Raw genomic sequence first — 23683 nt, 5'->3', positions numbered from 1 at the left:
TAATTCACCTCGCAAGTTGTTTGCATGGAATGTACGACTATCTGAGCCAATGAAGATGGCACACACTATATAATTGGGTTGCTGCGTGCCTACCACACCCATCGCCTTGTGACAGGTGGCTCCATTTCTGTGAACGAAGGTGTACTAGGGATTAGGTTGTTTATTTCTTCAGCATGTGACACTTGATGTCTTTTAATTTTTATTTTTGTTTTGTTTTCAGATGGGTACATGTTCACACAGAGAAGAGGGCATATATCGCCCACATTTCTTTTTGTCGTTACCTGTCCGTATTCAGTTCTTTAGCTGTCACGTCACAGTTTTTTGAATGGACATTTATTCGCTCCATTCTGGTCTACGCCAAGGAAGCCGAGTCAAATCCAGGCGAGAGCAGCCACATGATGATATAGGTGAAGTGGAAAACATGCCTCTTTGCTGTGCTTTGTCAGCCCATATGCGGTTGAAATTAATCTGGAGCCATCCACCATGGCGTCTACAATAGCTCATCAAAGACATTGTCATTCTAATTTTCGCTAATCTCATCGCGGCAGTACTCGACGTGCTCGGCTTGTATACGCAGACGTTTAATGCATCACATTGGCCTTTTAGTAGGCTCACATCTCATCGTCATCATCAAAACTCGCATGAACACTGCTGGCTGTGTCCTCCTCCTCCATTCTCATTACAATGCCTGCTCCTTTGAGAGGCATCTGCAAATTCATTCCTAAGTTGTATTCGAATATAGTAAATATGAAGAAAGTAACTAATATTGTATGTCACTTGCTGCTGCGTTGTTCGTTTGGTCTGTGTACAAAGCTGTTACTCTTGTGCCATGTTATATTATGTAGTGTTTTTGTGTATTATGCAGGGTTGTTTCCTTAAACAGATGGTATTGGTGGATTCTGTTTATACGAGGGTGATCAGTATATTTTTTACCTCCTGGTCTGTAACACTTTTATTACCTCATGAAAGAGAAAGGCGTTACGATGAAAATAAAGTTTGATGTTCCCACTTTCATGATATTTTCATTTTGCACATGGTACCACCGATATTGAAGCAGTCACAAGGAAAATTTTAGTATATATCAGAGTACGGATATAAGTTTTCCGAAACCAAATTTTGGATGGCAGAAGGTGTTCCTCTTATCAATATCCACCGTCGAATGAGTTCTATTTATGGTAATGTGTATGTTGTTTCCAGTCAGAAGGTGGGTACAAACTGTACGTAAAAGCAAGATCCAGCTGTGTTGAGTGTGAAAGACGAGGAGCGCAGTGGATGCCCGCTGTCTGCATCTCACATCAGAGCTCGTAGCACATGTGGATGAAATTATATTTGATGATTGTCTCATTAAGCAGGCGGTTATTGCGGGCATTCTTGAACTTGAGGATGCTGAAGGACCGTGCACTTTTGCTTAAAGCTTGTACAAAAAATCCATAATTTAACGTGACAATGCTTGGCATAACAACAAGTTAGGTGGCAATACCGCCGTGTTGAATAAGCTGAATTTTCGAGATGTTCTGCCTCACCCACCAATAGTTCTGACCTGGTGCCTTGTAGCTGCTGGCTATTCGGTAGCTGAAGAAAACATTTGAAGACCTTTAGTGCCCAGTTGGGGCCATGAGCCTCATTCTTCTCTAAGGGCATGTAATCAATAGTGCATTGTTGACGCAAGGACATCAGTGCAAGTGGGGGACTATATAAAAAAATTCATTACACCTCTGAAAAAAAATCTGAAGCTTTATTTTTATAATAATATCTTTCACTTTCAGTAATTATCATGTTATAGACAAGGAGGCAAGTTATTCAACACTCCTCTCAAGCTTGGGATATATGGGAAATTTTTCCATCTGTATAGTGACTTCCTTATTATTGGAGGCTACTTGAGTCATTTATGCCATCGACCAATGTTTTGTGGCCTCATTATCTATTATGTTTTAGATGGTGTCCTTAGCTCAATTATACTTCTTTTCCTGATGGTTTTCTAAAACTTTTTTTCGAATCTGTGTGCTTCAGCTGCGATGTAGCTTTGAAACAGGACAGTATCAAATTGCCATATGCTTGTTCATACATGTTGTGCTAAGCTGATACTGCGTGGAATGGTACTATACTTGGCATTTAACATCCCACCACGTTAGAGGGACCGATTTTGACAACCTGTGTTCTTTAATCATGAGCTCAAGTGGACCGCGTGAAAGACAAGATGAAATGTAATCCATTTATTTCATATGTGCCATATAAAAGGCACACATAGGAGCTGACGGAGGGACGCAGTTCACGCATATGTATGATACGAGAGCTGCATATTGGCTCAAATGAGTGGTACGAAAGACACATATCGGCCCATTCGAGTGATACGAGAGCCAAATTTCGTTCAAACAACATACGATAGACTCGTATGAGCACATACAAGGCATAAGAGGGATACATATTGCCAATACGAGGGATAAGAAGGACACATATTAGCCCATACGAGGAATACGAAGGACACGTATCAGCACATACGAGGGATAAGGGGACACATATGAGTCCATATGAGGTATCCAAAGGACACATATAAGCCCATACAAGATACATATTGCCCTAAACGAGACACATATTGGACACAAATCATCTCGTATGACGATATAATAGACATATATAAATTCAGTCGAGACACTTATGGATCCATATGAGATTTTTCGATAGGGGAGTATGCTGACAAGAAATCTGTCTGCGATTTCCTTTTCGAATTGAAGTACTATGAGAAAGCAATAGATATTTCTGACGACGCTTTGAAGAGGCGTGTACTACCCGCCTAATTAGTAGTTTCCAACGCAACTTGAAGACGTTGGCAGCGGCCGTTCGAAGCAAAGCAAGATTTCACAGAGTGCTTTCGGAAATAATTCTTGCCGCCTGACTACATAATACATATAAAACACGAGCTTTGCGCCAGAACGCAAGCCCAAACATAGGGCCTGCTTGAGCTTCAGCGCTGCTTTCAAGAGCTCCAAGAGCGAGCGGATCCTGGACTACATGTGGCAGAGGTAGAACCAAGGCTTCAGCCGTATCTCCGGTGCCGTCCGTTTGAGGGCAAGCCACCTTTTCTGTCTAAAGCCTCCGTCAAGCCCTCTTGTGGTTTGCTCGGATCCTTCACTGCACACGGCTTGGTGTCCCTGAACCACACGGACTCTGTCTTTACTGCAGGTAAAAGCGGATATAATTTTGGTCATGTCGATCCACTTTCAATTTGCCTCCTTGTGGAGTTAGCGGAGGCCACGGCCACTGCACAACCCAGCGCTCAAGCTTGACATCGGAATTGGGGAAGCCTCCTGCAGCAGCTTCCGACTTCTACGCGCTTGAGGCTGCAACATGTCTGCATCCTCCCGATACCGAAGTTTTGACCATTTGAAGGTTACAAAAACAGGCTAAAGATTAGACAGTGCTCCTTACAACTTTCCAATCAGTCTTATCCAGTCATACTGGGTCGTAATTTCATAACAAAGGCTAGCATCATGATGGATCTCCACAACGGTACCTACCGGCATGGCACCGATACACAAGCATTTACATTCTTAACTAAGCCTCCTGAGCAGGAGTCACACTTGCTTGGCGCAAACAGCCCTTCGGTCAAAGCCACATGAAGTGGTATTCTGACTGTTTTGAATTTCTTGAGGGGATACCAGCGTAAAGATGCAGAGTCGAGACGGCACTCAGGATCTTTGCCACACTCTTCACCGATCCTCCTGGGAAAACCAACATGCTAACTCACAGGGTTGACAGTTGCTGTGGCCGCTTGATCACCTTCAACCCGAGGCTCCTGAGCATGTACAAGCGAGCGCTTCTGAATAGTGCTCCCGACAAATGGTGGCTACCGGTGTGGTAAGACACTCACAGACCGCCTGGTTGTTTCCGGTTGCTCTTGTGCCTAAAAAAGACGGCACAGGACGATTGTGCGTCGATTATAGATGGCTGAACTTTGTGACAGTGAGAGACTCGCACCCCTTTTCCCCAGTCGGCTCTGCGATGCATTCACTCGGGTCAGCAAAGTTTTCCACTACTCTCGACTCAAGCACGGGTTTCCTGAAAATTCTGATTGATCGCTTTGACATCGAAAAGGCCTTATTGTCTTGAAATGGTGGATTCTTCGAATTTGAACCACTGCCCCTTGGTTTGTGCAATTCACATGCGACCTCTCGGCGAGTGAAGGGTATTTTTGACGTAGTAGGGTATCGATGACGTAGTAGTGTTATCAAAAAACGTAGAGGAGCATCTCGTTCATCTAATCAATGTACTTCAAAGAATGTAGAAAGCGGTAATCACTAATAACCACAGCACGGTCCAGTTGAAGTCAAGGAAGATCAGCCTTGTTGCTTTCATTGTGATCAGGGCACAGTTCGTCCAGACGAAGTGAAACTCAGGGTTAGACTGCCGCCCCCCTCTCACCCTAAATGAACAACAAAAGTGTGCACGGGGTATTATGCGTGGTGCGTTTCTACCGCCACTTCATGCCGAACAGCACCGGCCTAACGCGACCACTTCAGCTCCTCCGGAAAGGTACTCATTGTTCATAGAGGAGGAGCACGGGTCATTTTGAGCATTGTGTGTAAGCATTCGGGATACTGCACGCCCGCGGCTCAGGGACCTGAACCAGACTTATGTCTTGCAAACCGATGCAAGTGAGTACGGCGATGGAGTGGTTTTGCTTCTAGAGCATCAAGGAAAGCTTTCCTCATTCGCGATTGCAAGTCAGGCCCATTGGCAAATCATATATTGGCGTTTGCAAGTCATAGTGTGAAAGAACAGGAGTGTATCACGATTGTATTTACACTAAAAAATATAACATGTATTTTGATAGGGCGGAAATCAGCGTTGAAACCGACCACTAGGCGTTATTAGAGGTCTCAAGGTTGCAAAACCTAGCTGGCTGTTTAGCCCGCTGGTCATCCGCCCTTTACAAATACAATTACAGTGCGGAATACAGGAAAGAAACTTTGAACAAAGCAGCCACAGCCCTGTGTCGAGCTACACCTCCTGGTTTTGGCGATTCGACACCCGCGGTCCTGGCTGTGACAGCACCCGTAGACGCCTGGGGCACAGTGGTGCCTCGTCAACGGCTGCTCGATGCTCAGCTCACCGACAGAAACTGTGACGAGATACGCCAAAACCTGAACATCGCCAACTCTGTCGGGAGCGTAGCGGTTAACAGAAACTACGATTGCTGCATGGAAGCAGAGGACGGCTTGCTCTTGGGTTATATACCTGCCGCCGATGCGGACAGTGATCAGTTCCCATTCTTTCTTATCGTTCGTATGAGCCTCTGCAAGTCCTTTCTGCAGTAATTCCATGACACAAACCTCTGCGGGCCATAGCGGTGATAATAAAACCTACGAGAAGTTGTGTCGCATCGTTACATAGCCGCGGCGGAGGAGAGAGGTCTTGAATTACGTTCAATCTTGTGCTACATGTAAGACAGCAAAGCATAGGGAAAGGATACCACCGGACATCTGGCGACCAGTGGAGAGCACATGCGCATGGGAAATCGCAGCATGTGACATAATCGGCCCTTACCCAAGCTCGCCTAAACAAAACCGGCATTATTAGTGGTGATGGATCATTTTTTGAAATGGGTGAAATTGTACCCACTGCGCAAACTGGACTAGAAGGCAATCTGGGATAAGCTGTTAGACACTTTCGATCGTGCTGGTTTCCCGCGCAGTTTCTGCGGGACAACGCTGCTTATTTTGCGGGCAGGTTATTCGGTGACACCTCTGAGGGTTTAGGCGTCCAGCACAAAAATACGATGCCGCACCATCGTCAAGCCAACATCACGCAGTATGTCAACATAAATCTTAATAAGACGATGCTGGTGGCGTTTACGGAGCGTTATAAGTACTGGGACGACCGAATGCAGGAAATGGCCTTTGAAACAAGGACAACAGTAAACCGGTCCACTGGCTTTACGCCTGCCTCTTCCTCTATAGAAAAGCCAGAAATGCATATAGAGTAGCCATAGAGGAGAAATAAGGCTACTCTATATGCTCTGTTTTTTCACTGCCAACATTCCCTCTGGTACCTTCCCTCCTCCCACTTTTTGTTTTACCTTTTTGTGAGTTTTCCGCGCATAGTACAGCTTCAGCTGCTAAACCAGCGGCGGATGTATTATTGCCGAATGCAAAGAAAAAAAACACAACTTAGGGTTCTCCTTGTTATCTGCTCCTTCTGTTGTTGGGTCAAAATTCTTTTCCCCTGCGCTCGCGGCCAGAAGAACGAAAAGGTTCCTGCATTTTGCCACGAAGGTACGTGCACGGTCACACACGCTTTCGCCCATCTTAGCTCAGCCCGAAATTCTTGTTAATAAACAAGCGTGGGGCGCCTAACAAACCAAAGTTCGCATCTGGTTATTGTATTTCCGTAGTCCTTACAGGTTCTGCGTACTCTCCATCTTTTTCGTTTGGGTCCCACTCCCAGCTTCCCTCTTTATGCTTATTTTTTTTATTCTAACTTGTACATTTCTCCGCTCTATCTACTTATTTATGTACTCTCTATGTACTTATTTCTGTACTCTCTATCCGTACGCTCACCACTCCTGTGTACAACCTCTATAAAAGGGGATATCGCATCAGATTGACGTTTTAAGTTAGTGGGATGTACAGGAGAGCAAAAGGGGGTAACAGGCAATTAGCAGCAACAGTTGAAAAGAACAATAAATAAAAAAGGGGGTGAGGGGAGCAGGCAGCGACAAAATAGGGGGACTAATAGAAAAGAAAAGGAGTAGGAGAAACAAGAGAAAGGGGGAGAAAGACGGTACGGGGGACATGGGCAGCGCGGCAACGACAAGCCTACGAAAACAAACAAAATACATTGATGGGCTCCGCTGCCGACGTGTGGCCAAAGAGGTGTCGCTGCAAATCACACCAGCGGCGACGAAAATACAAAACCGGGCTCCTTTTGGGGGGTGTCACTAATTTCCGCTCAGCGGAGAGTTGAAAGAGTTAAAGAAGGAATGCGCTATGTCGTCAAGAGCACGTGCATAAGAACGCACATGAGGAGTATGCGTTTCAGCGAACCATGCTTCTTCCTTGCGGCCCAGGTTTAGTTTCCCTAGGCGGGTCTTCGAACCGAATTCGTCGAGAGTGCTTTTTTGTAGTGGCGGCAAAGCCAGGCTGGGAAAAAAAAGCTTTTAAGTTCTCGTGAGAGTGAAAAAAAGAAAAAAAACAAGTAAGGAATGATGATTACAGTTTCGGAGCTTTATCAATACAGCACGAGAAAAAATAGTGTGAGTAAGGCGAGGTATGAAGGACTGGGGTGTATACTATGGACTCTAAGTGGTATACGAAAGTTAGCGAATTAACGAGGAGTGCAGGATTATTTTGTTTAGAGGGCGTGGATAAAACAGAGTACCAGGCTTTTCGTTAAGAACTTCACGAATACTATTTAACTTGTGGATAAAATTTGATTCAAGTTCATCACGTTCTCCTGCATTTTTAAATCCGCTTTGAAGAATTGTTTTATTTATTTGAATAAAGAGTGTTTTTCTGAGTTTACGTGCTTGGGTAGGGGAAGATTTAGTGTGGGAGCGTGATTGTTAAACCGAATGTGAAATGGAGTGTCTGTCTGTCATATGTAATTCTATTCGCACAGAGTGCATTCAAGGAGATAAATAATGTGAAATGAAGAAGACGACAGTGCGCCACTACCAGTGACGATGAAGAGGTTTGGGCGGCCTACACGACCGGCGGTCGTGCGCGTTGGAGAGCTGGAGCTAGCTCTCGAAATCCGTACTGATGCCGCCGCTGCTGTGTCAGTTTGTGCCACGGTTACATCGCTGGCCCTTTCAGCGTTACAACAAAACGCTCTTCACTTAGTGTAGGTGCGCGGTGAGAGCATGCGGGAGAGAGTTTCACCGCCTACACCAAAGATGTCGATCTCTGCAAACGTGTCGACCCGTCTATGCCTGAGACCGACAAGATCAAGCATATTATGAAATGGATTGATGAAGACGCTTTCCACATGCTGGTGGCGAAAAGTTCAGCAACCGTTGCCTCCGTATACAACCTCTGTCAGGGCTATGACGAGTTACGAAAGCAACGTCTTGGCGCTCGTCGCTCACCCGTCGTGCCTGGCGAGTTCATATCAGGCCTGGCTGTCAACAGTGACCTGTTGTGTAAAATCAAAGACTGTACGTGATTAGCTGGCCCGACAGATTTCGCTCCTCTCGGGCACACTCTCTTCTACCCAGGTCCTTACTCCTGAGTTACGGCACACCATCACTCAGGAGGTAGCCGATGCACTTCCAGTTCGTCGGCAGCCGGTTCCCGTAGCTCCTCAAGTCAACCTTCTCGCGATGCAGCCCGCTCCCGTTGCTGCACCTTTGGGCTACGGTGCAACCGTTGCTATGCCTCCTGCCCTTATGCCTGGGCTTCTCACGTATGCCGAAGTCGTCGCACGTCCATGGTAGCCGCAGGCCTTGGCATACGTTCCCGCACCAGCGGCTCCACCTGTTGCTCCCCGATTCCATCCAGCGCCGGCTGCTCACAACCCTTGGCACATGACTGATAACCGACCAATTTGCTACGCTTGCGGTTTAAAGAGCTATGTCGCGCCCCTTTGTCGCTGTACTCTGCCTTCCCCAGTGCCACCACAGCGGCCTAAATCCCATCGTACCACACCTTTCACCCGCCATCAGAATCATCACTCCCAGCGCCCTCTTCTGGCCGTGCTCCCGGCCGCCAGCGATTCGCTTCGCACCGCTCACCTTCCCCTCGCTGTTGTTCTTTGTCACCCATGTGGCGTCACAGCGTCCCCGTGGAACCGGAAAACTAGGAGCAGTAGTTCCTGGGGTACGAACTGCACGCACTTCGACCAGCTGAAGTCCTCGCCTTTCACCCTCGAAATTTTTAAATGTGTTAGTTGACGGCGTGAGAGCACTTGAGCTTGTGCACACAGGTCCTACCTTTCGGTTATAGCCGAAAACTTCTGTCATTTGCTGCGTAAATCACCACTATACCTTCGGGACTATCTCTTTGCACCGCTAGCACCGAGACCATTTATCCTTGCGCTGCTTGCACAGCATGTGTCATTATCACGGACGTTTTGTATGTCGCGGAATTCTTAATACTCAGCTCTTGCTCCGATGACCTCATCCTTGACTGGGATTTTTTATCCCGCCATCATGCCGTCATAGACTGTGCCCGTGCTCATGTCGCATCTCCGTGCTCCCTGACACGCTCCGCGACGACCCGCCGTCCTGCTCTGGTACCAAACTTGCTGTTGCCGCGGACACCGATGTTCCCCCGCCAATACCGTGCTCGTTCCGGTGTTCGCCACCGCTGGGTCCAAGGAGACTGTACTCTGCGCCGTCGCCCGTCCTCGCTTTTCATCGACACCTACCTCTTCCATTTGCCGTTTTTGGCACATGCCAGGGTGGCACCGAACTCATAGATTCCAATCCGTCGCCCTGTAAGTTCACCTTGCTCTGTGGAGAATGTCTTGGACACATTGAACACCTTGACCTGCTCATGCCCTTCGACGATAACGCTATTTGTGCTGGTACCTCCGTTGCCGCCCTCACATCGCCCAGCTGTCTCCTACCCGCTCTCCCACGAAATGTTTCACCGTTCAGTGGCCAGCGACCTCGACCCAGCTCACCGCGAGAACCTCCTTGCCCTGCTTCACAAGTTCCGTTCTTCCTTTGACTGCCAGACAACTTTCTTGGGCCGCACGACCTCCGTAGTTCACCGCATTGATACAGGACCTCACGCTCCTCTCCACCAGCGCCCCTACCGTGTGTCGCCGCGTCATCGCTGACCAGGTTGACGACATGCTGCACCGCGGCGTTATCCAGTTCTCTTCTATTCAGTGGCCGTCGCCCGTCGTGCTCACCAAAAAGAATGGTTCGATTCGATTTTGGGTTTATTGTTGTCTAACCAAACTTATGCGCAAAGACGTCTACCCAATACCCCGTATTGATGACGCCCTCGACGGTTTGCAAGGAGCCGAGTTCTTCTGTTCCCTGGAACTCCGTTCTGGCTATTGGCAGGTCCCCATGGCTGAATCTGACCGCCCGATAACAGCTTTCGTCATCCCTGACGGCGTCTATGAATCCAACGTGATGCCATTCGGCCCCTGTAATGTTCCCGCAACGTTTGAGGACATGATGGACAACATCTTGCGTAGATTCAAATGGAACATTTGCCTTAGCTATTAAGAGGATGTTGTCGTTCTTTAGTCTGATTTTCTGACGCATCTCGCGCGCTTGCACAAGACATTGCGCTGTCTCACCGATGCTTGTCTCCAGCTCATTCTCAACAAATGTCTATTTGGTGCGTGCAAACTAACCATACTCGGCCATGTCGTCTCCAAACATGGCATTCTGCCCGATCCTCAGAAGCTCCGTGCTGTCACAAACTTTCCCAAACCGACTTCTTTTAAGGAGCTCTGAAGCTTCGTGGGCCTGTGCTCATATTTTCGCCGCTTTCTGCGCACCTTAGCCTCTATCATCGCACCGCTTACGAAGCTCCTGTATGGGCCCACCGACCTGTGTCTTGGATCTCAGCCTGCGACGCGCTTTCACTACCCTCCGTCGTCTTCTGAGTTCACCACTGATCCTGCACCATGACGACCTCCGTGCGCCAAGCCAGTTGCACACCGGCGCCAGCGGTGTAGACCTCGGAGCCGCCCTTGAACAGCGTGAGACCGGCTCTCCCGAATGCGTTGTTGCTTACGCCAGTCGTACGCTAAACAAGGCAAAATTTAATTACACCGTTACGCAAAAGGAGAGCCTTGCCATAGTGAGGACACTAACAAAAATTCGTCCTTAACTTCATGGCCGCACAATCCACGTTGTTACTGACCACCATGCCCTCTGCTGGTCGGCTACCCTCAAAGACCCTTCTGGACACCTCGGCCGCTGTGCCCTTCGTCTTCAGGAATACGACATTAACGTCGTATATCGGTCAGGCCGGAAACACTCCGACGCTGACGCTTTGTCGCGCTCACCTCTGCCACATCCTACGCCCTATTCGTCCTGGTCCGCCTCGACGCACACGGACCTCCCCATGGAACAGCGTCGAGATCAATGGAATTCTTCGCTCCTAGATGTCCTCAATGCGTAGACAACGGCTTCGTTACCTCGGGCCCTTCGTCGTGAAGCTTCTCATTTCACGATTCGCGACTTTGTACTATATCGCCGCAACTGTCACCCAGATGGCCGCAAATGGCTCTCGGTTATTCCTCGCCAGCTTCGCTGTGTAGTTTGTGCGCATCAACATTCCGAGCCACAAAGCGCTCATGCAAGATTGCTGAAAACCTACGAACGTCTGCGCCAGCGCTACTACTGGCGTCGAGTGTACAATTTTGTTCGCCGTTATATACGCTGATGCATTGCCTGTCAGCAGCGCAAATCCGCTCCTCGCCGCTCTTTCGGCGCTTTACAGCCATTGCATTGCCCAGGTCGCCCGTTCAAAAGCGTGGGCATCGATCTGTATGGTCCCCTGCCGTCCACGCTGCCGGTCATCTTTGGATTATAGTTGCCGTGGACCACCTCACTAGGTATGCGGAGACGGCAGCCCTGCCCTCGGCTAGTGCTCGCGACGTCACATCCTTCCTCCTCCATCGTTTCATCCCGGGTCACGGCGCCCCTCGGGAACTCCTCAGCGCCCGCGGCCGTGCTTTCTTATCTGACGTCGTTCACGAGCTACTGGATGCGTGCCACACCGTTCATCGTAAGACCACTGCCTACCATCCCCAAATCGACAGCCTCGCTGAACGCTTCAACCGTACTCTTGGAGACATGCTCGCCATGTACATTTCGTCCGACGCCTCCAATTGGAATCAAGTACTTCCTTTCATCACTAAAGCTTACAATACTGCCTATCAAGCCAGAACCGGTTTTTCTCCATTTTTCCGTTTATATGCCCGCCAACTTTCTTGTTTCCTGGATACCATCCTTCTATACCACCCAGCCAGCTCAGAATGCACTTTCCTCTCTGACGTTGCACGTCATGCCGAGCAGTGCCGCCGTCTAGCTCGCTTGACGAGTACCACTCGAGGCCTCCACACATCTGCGAGTGACCGCGGCCAGTCCACCCATTGCTTTCCCACTGACTCACTCGTCTGGTTGTCTGTGCCGGCTGCCTCCAGGTTTACGGTTCAGTACCTCGGGCCTTACCGTGTTTTGGAGCGCACGTCGCCTATGAACTACACCGTCGAGCGAGTGACCCTCTCTTCAGATCACGCTGCCGGGGCCGCGAAATTGTTCATGCAAGCCGGCTAAAGCCGTACTACGACCCCCTTTTCATCTCTTCGCCTTGAGTGGCCACGATGACTCCCTCTTGTCGCCGGGGCAGCTGCAATAAAGAAGACGACAGTGCGCTACCTCGAGCGACAATGAAGAGGTTCGGGCGGCCACGGCGGCCGGCTGCGGCGCGCGTTGGAGAGCTCGAGCTGGCTCTAAACATCCGTACTGGTGCAGCCGCTGCTGGGTCAGTTTGTGTCACGGTTACACCGCCAGCACTTTCGGCCTTACAATAAATCGCTCTTCAAATGTTTGATGAGTCGCAGTTAAAGTTTTCATTGATTCAATGCCGGAAACGTGACTCGCGTACTCGTTTCGGAAGCAGTTGTCTGCAAGTTTTTGCAAGCTTTGCAGCAACCTTTACCACGGGGGGATCCATAATTAGGGATGCTGTGTCGCTTGGAGTGGAGTAGATAGTTGTGCATGTTCTTGGCACGCCTGTAAATCACGCGGGGTGAGGATGTCAATATATTATTGGTTGGCTTTGTGGCTGGATATTAAAGTGATTACTAAGAATTATGCTTATTTTCTGTCGGTGCGTTAGGGTTAAATGTGAAAAAAAGTTTTGTAGTGCAATTATTTCGGTTTCCTTTTTTTGTGCCCCTGCAGTATTTGATTACGGTTCAAATTGGAAGCTCTTCTTATGGCGTCAAAAAGATATATGAGAAAGATGCTGCGCCATTTCCTTTCCCCAAAAACCAATTATTATTATTATTCTTATGGCGTCATCAAAAAAATGAAGTTGGATGGCGCTGTGTTAACATCAGCTTGTGCACGTGTTTGGGGTTGTCATGAAAGCCTACGTCGTTAGAGAAGATTCTTTTAAACAACGATGCTGCGAATAAGGGATGCTGGGTTTGCAGTTTCGGAGATAGAAGCGTGGAAAATGTAGATATTTTTGTGCGTTTGTTGGTTTCGTATAAATTATTCTGCGAAGTCGCTCCTGATCCTTCGGAATGTCAACATCAAGGAAACTGATTTTACTGGTTGAGTAAGTGCGTGTCAAATTTATAGGAGAAGCCCACAAGGTAGATATGGCTGCCCTTGGGTGAACGCCAATAATTGAGTAGGTGTACTTAAACTTGATGTTTGGGAGTGTAAATGAAATGGAGAATCTGTTGCGCTGTGTTCATCCATATTATGTGACTCTGTGACGCAGGAAGATGTTGACATAATTTGGGAACAATCTCTTGCCGCAGCGGTGCCACCTTTAAATAATATTGAAGATCCAAGTAGAAGCTATTATATTCTAACACAATTTTGGCTAATGCTCCTAAGACGTGTGAACTTGGAGATCCTTGATATCTCTCCTGTTCATAAGATTCTAAATGGGCTGCAGTGCCGTCGGCGTGGGAATGTTTCTGTACAAGGATGTTACATCCATGTTTGCAAGAAAGGCTTCGTAAGGTAATATATTTTATATTTGGCGGAGAAAGTGGTTTGTATATTTGATGTAGGAGGAATATGTAGCTGGAATGTGACTAATTAGTTTGTCAATGTACATTATTATTGGATCTGTGATGGGTCCGATTCCTGATATTTTTGGCCGTCCAGGGATACCGGCTTTATTTACAGGCGTGTCAAAAACATTCAGAACTATCTAGTAGAGTCCAAGGAACACAACACCCTAAAATATACATGTCGCCCGGCGATAAAGGTCGCTGCAAAGTATGCTAAAGGATGCAGACCACGTGTTCCGCAACAGAGTGCCAGATAAGTTCCGACAATCAATCAACAGACACTTTAACTGCGACTCATCAAACATTATTTATCTCCTTGAATGCCCGCTGTGTAACCAGCAATACACACGAGAGACAGACATTCCATTCAGCATTCGGTTTAACAATAACCGCGCTCACGCCAAGTCTCTCCAAATCTTCCCTTATTATATAATGTAAACCCAGAAGGACACTCTCTTGACCACCTAAAAGTAACAGTTTTTCAAGGGGGCTTCAAGAACACGCGAGAACGTGAACGTGAAACCTATTTTGTCCTTTATTGCTAGTTTAAAACTATTCAAGAAGGCCTTAAGGAGAAGCCTGGTAAACTTTCTTTTATCCGCGTCCTCCAAACAAAATAATCGTACATTTCTCGTTAAATCGTTAACTTTGATATACGCTTTATAACTAGCAGTATACATCCCAGTCCGTCAACCCCCTCCTTACTCATAATATCTGGCCTCGTGCAGTATTGGCAACTCTTCGAAACCTTGCCCACCCTTCCTTGCTTTTTTTTTGCCCTTTTGATTCTTGCGAGAACTTTAATGTTTTGTACCCAGCCTGGTCACGCCGCCACTTCAAACAGGTATCTCGATGAACAAGGTTCGACGACCCGGCCAGGGAGAATAAACCTTGGCAGTGGGCAGGAAGATCCCTTCATGTGTGTTCTTACCTCCGTGCTACTGACGACGTAGCCCATTCCTTTCCTAACATTTCCAACTCTCCGCTGAAGGTAATTAGTGACCGCCCCCCCCCCCAAAAAAAAAAGGCGCCTGGTTTTGTATGTTGATCGCCGCCAGTAATATTTGCAGCGGCGCTTCTTTGGCCACGCATCGACAGCAGCACCCATCTTTGCATTTTGTTAGTTTTTCGTCGGCTTGTCGTTGCTGTGGTGCCCATGTCCATTTCTTCCATGTCTCGTTTCACCATCTTTTTTTCCCTTCGTCTTCATTCAACTGTTGCTGCTATTTGCGTGTTACATACTTTTCACTCTCCTGTGCAGCTCTTAAACATAAAACGGCAATCTGAGGCGATTGTGCTGAAGACTTGAAAAATGTCGCACAGTGGTCGAAGCGCCGACAATAAATGTGTCTTTCAGGACTGCCTAATTCACTTAACCTATAAAACTACTAATATATGTATATAGTAACGTGCTTTGTGTCGCCGACGAAGCGAAGGAAATCGGAAGCGTAGAGCAAAGAGAAGGTGGTCGGCCTGGCTAGGTTGAGCGCTCCACCCCCGTCATTAAGCCTTTTAAATAGACACCCCAGACGTGCTCAGAGCCTGCTGATTACGCAACAATTGTAGCGGAGGTGCTGGGTACCAACAACGATCCCTATGATTCTCGACGGAGCCGCAGAGATGTTAGATTACCTCCCGTTTCATTGGATATGCCTCAGGATGGCGACGCCGAGCAACGCGAACCGCGCACCTTTGCTGGAAGATGGGATGAATGCGTCGACGAGTGGCTCAGTGTTAGAGTGACTAGGATGACAGCTTTGGAAGTGTAGGTATTGTTGACGGTCCGTCGGTTTTCTGTACACAGCGGTGGTAACTGAACCTTCGTTCACCGAAATTTCGACATCTAGGAATTTAATTGTGGTGTGGGAGTACTTGTAAGTGAAAGATATGTTGGAGTGTACGAGGTTCAACTGTTCAATAAAATGTAGAAGGTTTTGCTCTGTGTCAGTCCAAATTAAGATGTCATCCAAGTAGAGTTTGCATAGTGTGGCCTTAATGAGGCAATCATGCAAAGATTTAGATTCAGTACTATGCATGAACATGTTGGCGTAGGTTGGGGCCATGCTTGTACCCTTGGCTAAGCCGTTAATTTGTAAATTGTGTTGATTGTTTATTTAGAACTTGTTACGTTCGAGTACGATTTTCGCCAATATTTCTAAAACACGTGGAGCAGGGCATTCCTCATTTTTTTTGTTCATACGTTTCGATCTAAGATTGATGCCATTGGAATGACGGGTGTTTGCGTCGAGAGACTACATCTAATGTTGCCAGGAAGGCTTCTTTCGGAAGTTTGAGACCTGATATTTCGCGGAAGAAATGGTTTGTGTCACGTATGTAGGATGGGTGTGTGGTTGGAATATGTATATTGAGTGCGTCACTCTAACTTGAAATTAGTTCCGTAATAGTGCCAATGCCGGATACAATAGGGCGGCCAAAATTATTTTTTGGTAGCATGTAGAATCGGCCTGGCGACGGGTGTGGTGCGGTGAGGGCTTTAGATAACCGTTCGTATATGTCCCCATTCATTGCAAGTTGATCCAGTGTCTCTGCTACAAATTGTTGGTATTGCGGAGTTGGGTCTGCTTCAAGACGTTGATAGAAGCAAATGTTAAAAAGTTGTCTCAAGCCTTCTTCAATGTATTTTTTGCTCTCCATGACAACTATATCACCTCTCTTATCCACTGGCTTTAAGATTTTACTTGCCCTTCTGCTGAGAACTTCCAATGCATCCCGTTCGTTTTTAGAGAAGTCTTTTCTCCCCGGAGTATGTTTTTTCGGTGTAAATTATGTCCTTCTGGACGGCGTTAACATACATATCCAAGTGTTTGTCCCTTCCTATATTAGGAGTCCAGTGGTTGTTAGTAACTCAGAATTCTCTGCTATCCGCGGTAACCTGTGCTCGATCAGAAAAGTATTCCCTGAGCCGTAAAATTCATGAAAATTTGTCGAAATCCTTTAACACTCAGAATTCGTTCTATTTATCGGTGGTAGGGCAAAATGTAAGGTCTCGAGAGAGAACGGTACTTTTTTCCGTCGTTAGGATCCTGGTTATTAGATCAATAACATTTCATTGGCCACGGTTTAGATCTGTATAGAGCTCTGTGGCTACTTGAACTATTTTGTCCATATTGGTAGCGGCATTGCCCTGCTTGTCTCTAACGCAAGCATGTGGTTTTTTACCTATTCCTAGTTTTCTGTTCACCGGTTTTAGGCTACCTCCGTTCTTTAGAGCATGCTTGGTTTTCTCGATATTAAAGTTTGTTTATGACGGTAATCTTGCACTTCCACTTACTGTTGTCTTGTTGCCGGAAGAAGGTATTCATGATCCGTAAATTATTTCTAGCTCCAAACTCTACTAATAACTTTCTCCTGCTTCTCAAGAACCCATCCTATATTCGCCGACCACCTGGTCGCCAGTCTGCTTCTTACCTCTTTTCGCAATGAAGTCGCCCATCAGCACAGAGTACTGTGATTTCACTTCGTTCAGTGCCGATTCCAAGATTTCACAGAGGCTTCATAGAGGCGATTATGTAGCCTAAATGCATCAGCCTGGCGAATATCAGTGTTAAATTACCTTCTAGATCTCACCAGGCGCCGTCCGAAGCAAACAGAAGGACAGCCAGTTTCATATCCAATATCCGGGCCTCCATAAAATCTCCCGCAAGGATGCCTATAACTTTACCCGAATTTACTACTTGTAGGGTGCAAAATTCTTTTCTTTGTTTGGCTAGCATTCAGGAGACTACCGGGTGTAGCTCTTGTAAAAGCAAGTCCCCTATGATTTTTTTAGACCATGTTTTAGGGTAGCCTTCCATTCATACATAACCTTATTTTTTCATCGGTCTAAGGTGGGTTCCTCTTATTTATTATTATTTGGAACCCAAGCTTTGATGACGTGCCACATGATATAGCCGAGACGCCAATTTATTCATCGAAAATCTTGTCATAAGGGCTTCACAGGTGGCCGACGCTGACCTCCCGAGGAGGGCTTTTGTGACATTTGTCGTCACTAGCACCCAAAATGAAACGTCACATAATTTTTACTTATTGTGCCCCTACGATTATCGAGCACACGAAAGACAACAAGTTGCGTGCCGTCATGTGAATAGGCCGGTGCGCTTCTTCGGCGACATCGTTTTCATCCTCCAGACTTTTCCAAACACTCATCATTGTGTTTTCTCCCGCGATGGAGCACCAATCGTTCCACTCAACATCATGCTTCCATACTGGATGTTTGTTTCAGTGTACAGCGTTCTAGAACCCAGAGTAATGTAGTCGGCATGCTTTGCTGTTCACTCTCAACCACAAGGGACGTGATAAACATAGCTCCGACAAATTCCACAAACATGACCGTTTTTTTCTGGATCTACTTACCTGAGCCGTAAACATATCAAGGCCTTTCTGTAAAGCTTCTCTCTAAATAGCACGGAATATACAATAACCCTGAGCCGACTTCCCCAGTTAACCGAATTTTGTATCTGTCAAGACCGTCATCAAATTTACGACACAATCCTTACCTGACTGTCTAAGTGTGTAATCAATTGTGGACACGACAAAGCATGGTGCATGAATGACGCTTTATTGAAGAAGGCGAGCGGTTGTATAGGCAAGCGGTTAGATAACAGAAATGGGGGCTGCTTCTGTCCGGCTAGGCGCGTGTGCATGACTTGCACTACGTCACATCTCCCCTCTCTCTGTTTTTTTTAATCGTCGAATCAAGTAGAGTTTCAGAACTCAGGCGCCGGGTATCTTCGTGGTGGTTGGCGCTTCCGTTCACTCCTGCGGAGTTGTGTAGATTCGGATGTCCCTGTAGTGTCTGGGACTCCCACAGCTGGCAGCGGCGCGGGAGTCTTGTGGTCTGGAGACGAGGGACGAGGAGCCGGATTGAGGTGTTCTCTTGTGCGCTGAAACTGTTGACCCTCTTCCGTTTTGACGATGTAGGCACGAGGAGTCTCAGCCCGCTGTACGACCGTGACAGGGGATCATGATCTTGAGGGCACATTGTACATAGTTGCGGTCGAGCCAGTGCGAAGCTCTGGAAGAGGCCGTGTACCTCTGTTGTAGAAGCAGCGTTGCTTGCTCCTGATGTCTTCTAGCCTTCATCGCACGGTCTTGGGTGGCACTGTTTGTGGCTGTAGGTGGCTGGTTGGTACAGGAAGCAGCGTTCTTGTCTGTCGGCCCATGAGCCTCTGCACAGGGGACTTGAGAGAAGAGTCCCGAGGTGAATTTCGACACTCAAGCAATGCGGCACAAAACTCAGTGCTGCCGAAACGGAACCGCCTTAACAGCTTCTTAGCTTCCTGTACTGCTCTTTCTGCCATTTCATTTGAGCGGGGATAGTACGGACTAGACCGGACGTGTTGCAGGCCAATCTTATCGGCGTAATCCTTGAACTGTTGGCTACTGAAGGGTGGTCCGTTGTCTGTGCAAAGTCGCCTTGGGAAGCCATGTGTTGCGAAGATGTCATTGCATGCTGCAATAACCTTGTTGGCTGAAGGCGCTTGCACAAGCCTGATTTCAAAAAAGAAAGAGTAGAAGTGAACAACGACTAAGTACTCGGCACCGTTGTGATGACAAATATCAGCTCCTACTGACTCCCAGGGCAGAGTTGGTATCTCGTGACTTAACAGCGGTAGTCGCGCTTTTCTTGATTTGTACTTTTGGCATGTTTGACAGCGTTGAGCGACTTCCTCAATATCGCTGTTTATACTTGGCCAGAAGACAACGGTTCGGGCGCGTGCCTTCATTTTTTCTGCTCCTGTGTGCGCAGCATGAAGAGAAGCCAGTACCTCACTGCGCAGTCTGGCAGGAATGATAAGGCGATTGCTCCGGAACACAAGGCCGGATTCAGTATGCAGCTCGTCGCGGAAGCTCCAGTAGCTGCGTAGCTCGGTAGTGACGTCAGCCTTGTCAATGGGCCACGCTGTGCTTGCATACTGGAGAAGTTTCACCATGCTTGGGTCACGGTCCGTCTCCCGCAGAACTTGCTCCAGGCGCCTGTCTGAAGCTTGAAGACAAGCGATAGTGTTAACGTGGAAATGCGCGCAATGTTCTACGAGCTGTGCTTTATTAGGAAAACGTGATAACGCGTCAGCGATGAACAGTTGTTTTCCCGGAGTATACTTGACATTTATATGGTATTTTTGTAGGTTTAGACGCATACGCTGCAGGCGGAGAGGGCACTGGCATAATGGCTTCTTGAAAATCATTTCGAGCGGCTTGTGATCAGATTCCACAATGACTTCTGGCTGCCCGAAAATGTAGTCCTTGAATTTTTCACAGCCGTGGACGATTGCTAGCATCTCTTTCTCTATCTGCGCGTACCTTTGCTGTGTTTCTGTCAGCGAGCGAGATGAGTAAGCTAAGGGTGTCCATCCTGCATTATCACAGCGCCAATTCCGTTTTGGCTGGCGTCTACAGATAGGGTGATTGGTTTGCCCTTCTGGTAATATGCCAATATGGGAGCCGTTGCTAGTGCTTCGCGCAGTGCTTCAAAGCTTTTTTGATGTCTGTCTTCCCAAACCCATGCAGCATTCTTTTTTAAAAGTTCTCGGAGCGATGCTGTGAGCGTTGACATATTAGAAATGAAGCAGGAAAGGAAGTTCACCATACCCAAGAATGTCTGTAGCTCTTTCCGGTTGCAAGGGGCCTGCACGTGGAAAATATCTTCCAGTCTCCCTGGATCCAGGCTCAACCCGTCGCGCGTCAACACGTGGCCTAGGTACTTGACGGATTCCTGCAAGAAGTTACACTTTGTTCTGTTCAATTTCAAGTTGTGCTCCTGACATCTTGTCAGCACATTGACAAGATTTGCGTCATGCTCTTCTTTAGTGCGACCCCAGACTAGAATGTCGTCCATTACGACTGCTGTGCCAGTGAGACCTTCTAGTACTTTGTGCATGGCGCGCTGAAATATTTCGGGAGCCGAAGAAATGCCGAAACGCATACGTAGGAACCTGTAACGACCGTACGGAGTGCTCATTGTGCAAATTCTGGAGCTTTCCTCATCCAGTTTTATCTGCCAAAATCCCGTAGCGGCATCCAAAGTCGAAAAGTATTGTGCTCCACACAGAGACGGTGCAATGTCTTCTAGCGTTGGCATAGGATAATGTTCCCTCAGCAGCGCTTTGTTCAAATCAGATGGATCGAGACATATGCGTACCTTGTCGTTCTTTATGACGGTAACCATGTGGCTGGACCACTCGGTTGGCTCGGTCACCTTGGAAACTACTCCGGCTGCTTCCATGCGGTCCAGTTCCGCTTTTACTCTGTCCTCGAGTGCGAACAGAATCCGGCGTGCTGCTTTGACCACTCCTTGGGAACCTGGTTTGAGCTTCAAGTGGTAGATGACACCCTTGAGCTCGCCTAATCCGGAGAAGACGTCTTCATACGGCTTGACTACGTCGTACAGCTCTTGGTGCTCCAGTGAAGCAATTCGGCGAATCAAGCCTAGCTTCTCGGCAACTGAGCCGCTAAGAGTCACGGGTATGTCGTCTTCCATTACGAAGAATGTCGTTTCAAATGTTCCCTCGGGTCCGGTCACATGAAGGTGACTACGTTTCGTTGCTTTTTTCCGAAAGCCAAAAAATGTGTTCAGCACGACAGCGCAGTTTTCGGGTTGCTTTTGAGTTATCTTCTGCAGCTGGCTGCGTGATATGACCGAGCAATTGGCTCCTGTATCAAGCTTGCAGGCAACGGGCGTTTCTTCTATTTTCACGATTGCAGTCCAGCGGTCGTCTTTCTTGCTGCTTGGCGATAAAGTTTGCAACCAGAAATTATCTGCCTGTCCGTCTGAATTCGCTTCCAGTGACGCCACTTTTTGCTCTTTCACGCAGAGGTTAGCGCTCTTCGTTTTGCACGCAGCTGCAAAATGATTTCTTTTGCCATATTTTAAGCACGTTCGTTCCTTTGCAGGGCATGTTTCACTGTTGTGAACTGTGAACACGAGCACATTTGTTACAGCGACTTTTCATTTGGAGGACCGCATTGACCTCCACTTGACAGTTCTTGCTGGAGTGTATTTCTTCACTTTGCTCTTTGCCGTGTTCCCGAGCTCGACACATTTCAACAGTTTTGGCCAAGGAAGCATTTTCAGAAAGAAGCGTTTCTTGAAGCTTCTTGTCTCTCATTCCCAGAATGATTCTGCTTCTTAGCATGCGTTCTTCCAGCTCACCGAATTCACAGCTTTTTGCTAGTACACGCAGCTCCGTTAACCAATCGTTAAAATGTTCGTCTTCCTTCTGGTCACGCTTTCCAAATCGAAACTCGTGATAAGCTAGGTTTAGTGCTGGTTTGTAGAACGCTTCAAACTTTCGCTTCAGTACAGCAATGTCGCTTTTATCCTCTCCAGCATCAAATACGAAAGTGCTGTACGTTTTGCGTGCGTCTTCTCCAATACTGATGAGAAAAGTGGCTGCCTGTACCTCTTTCGGTTGTTGGTCCAGGTAGGTTGCAGTTGAGAAGAGCTCGAACTCTTGCTTCCATGCTTCCCAGCTATGCCAGACATCTCCCGTTGTATCCAGGGCCTTCGGTGGTGGCAGCAGCGAAGTGACGGGGGCGGCAGGCTGGGCGCGGTGCTGCTCGGCGTCTATCATGGCTCTGGTCCGATGAAATTACCCGGGCCTCCCGGATTGCCGTGCTTCTGCCGTCGGTTACGTTGCCCGGTTGCGTTGCGCGATCGCTAACCGGCCACTTCTGACACCATGTGGACACGACGAAGCATGGTGCACGAATGACGCTTTATTGAAGAAGGCGAGCGGTTATATAGGCAAGTGGTTAGATAACAGAAATGGGGGCTGCTTCTGTCCGGCTAGGCGCGTGTGCATGACTTGCACTATGTCACATCAATGTTGGTACTAGGACTCCCGGGTGCTGTATTTCAGTTGAGGCCTCTAGATTGGCCCAATTTACATCTCGAGGAAACTAAAGAAAAAAACCGTAATTAGCGGTTGGCTCACCAAATGCGCAGAGCGCGAGACCAGGACCCAGACTGCGAGCGTCAATGCTGCTGTTTTTCTGCTCTTCCCAAGCCCTCTTTCTCTGCGTGGAATTATAACCCCATTGCGGGACAACAAAAAATCATTGAGAGTCTACCGCCCTGTTATCCCATGAGATTCTAAATTATGTTGAAAGCACTGAAGCGAAAAATTCATAACGTCGAATGCAAGTTGTCTATCCAGATTAATTTAAACTGTCGCTACACTGCAGTACAAAGATTATCTCCTTCTGGTCAGCGCAACGACTTAAGATAAGTACATTGGTAATGGTGAATAAGAAGCCGACTAAAGGGTCTAAACAATATGCTTGTTACTGCACGTTGCACTTTGGTCGAGAGAGTTGCTACAGACTGAATATTTTCACACATGCTCTTCTGGTTGCCATACAGAGATTCTCTCAGCTCACTGTATCACTGCCTACCGCACTATAGAATTCCGTAAAGCGGCCGCATTGTACTACAATGAACGCAATTTGGAAAGTTAGCGCTCTGGGCACTTTAAGGGAAATCATCTGTCGGCGCAGGACACTTCAGCTAACGTATGTAAAGTGATTTTCGGTGCAAAAAAAAATCAAGAGAAAGGCCAATGCCGAGTGACAAAGAGCCATATTTAAGTTTTTGGAGATGTGAAAAAAGGATCTTCGACGAATTTTTATGACATGCCCAGCTATCTCCCAAACGCTGTAGCGATGCGCTTGAGGTTGATTAAATACACCTGTGGTAAGAGTATGGTAGCGAAATAATCGTGGTTTCTCCACGTCGCAACAATATTCCTGAAAATTGTGCTCCTGGTTCCCGATAGTTTGGCTTTATATATCTCTATTGCAACATAAACTCAATTGAAATAATATGTGTCATTCCGTCGATCGTGATAAGAGCACACTTCGGTAATTTGGTGCCGGATACTCGAGTGCACAAAAGTATTAATGTTGCGTCAGCATATCAAAGGCTATATAT

General features: G+C 47.5%; 1 protein-coding gene across 1 annotated transcript in view; it reads right to left on the bottom strand.

Moving 5' to 3' along the window:
* The window catches only part of LOC144129564 (uncharacterized), a 920144-nt gene that overhangs the window by 434760 nt on the left and 461701 nt on the right, over positions 1-23683 (bottom strand). The window lies entirely within an intron of this gene.

This window comes from Amblyomma americanum, chromosome 4, assembly GCF_052857255.1.
Source record: "Amblyomma americanum isolate KBUSLIRL-KWMA chromosome 4, ASM5285725v1, whole genome shotgun sequence".
Taxonomy (NCBI): Eukaryota; Metazoa; Arthropoda; class Arachnida; order Ixodida; family Ixodidae; genus Amblyomma; species Amblyomma americanum.
Note: the sequence above shows the minus strand (reverse complement) of the source record. Positions and strands in the feature narration are given on the sequence as shown.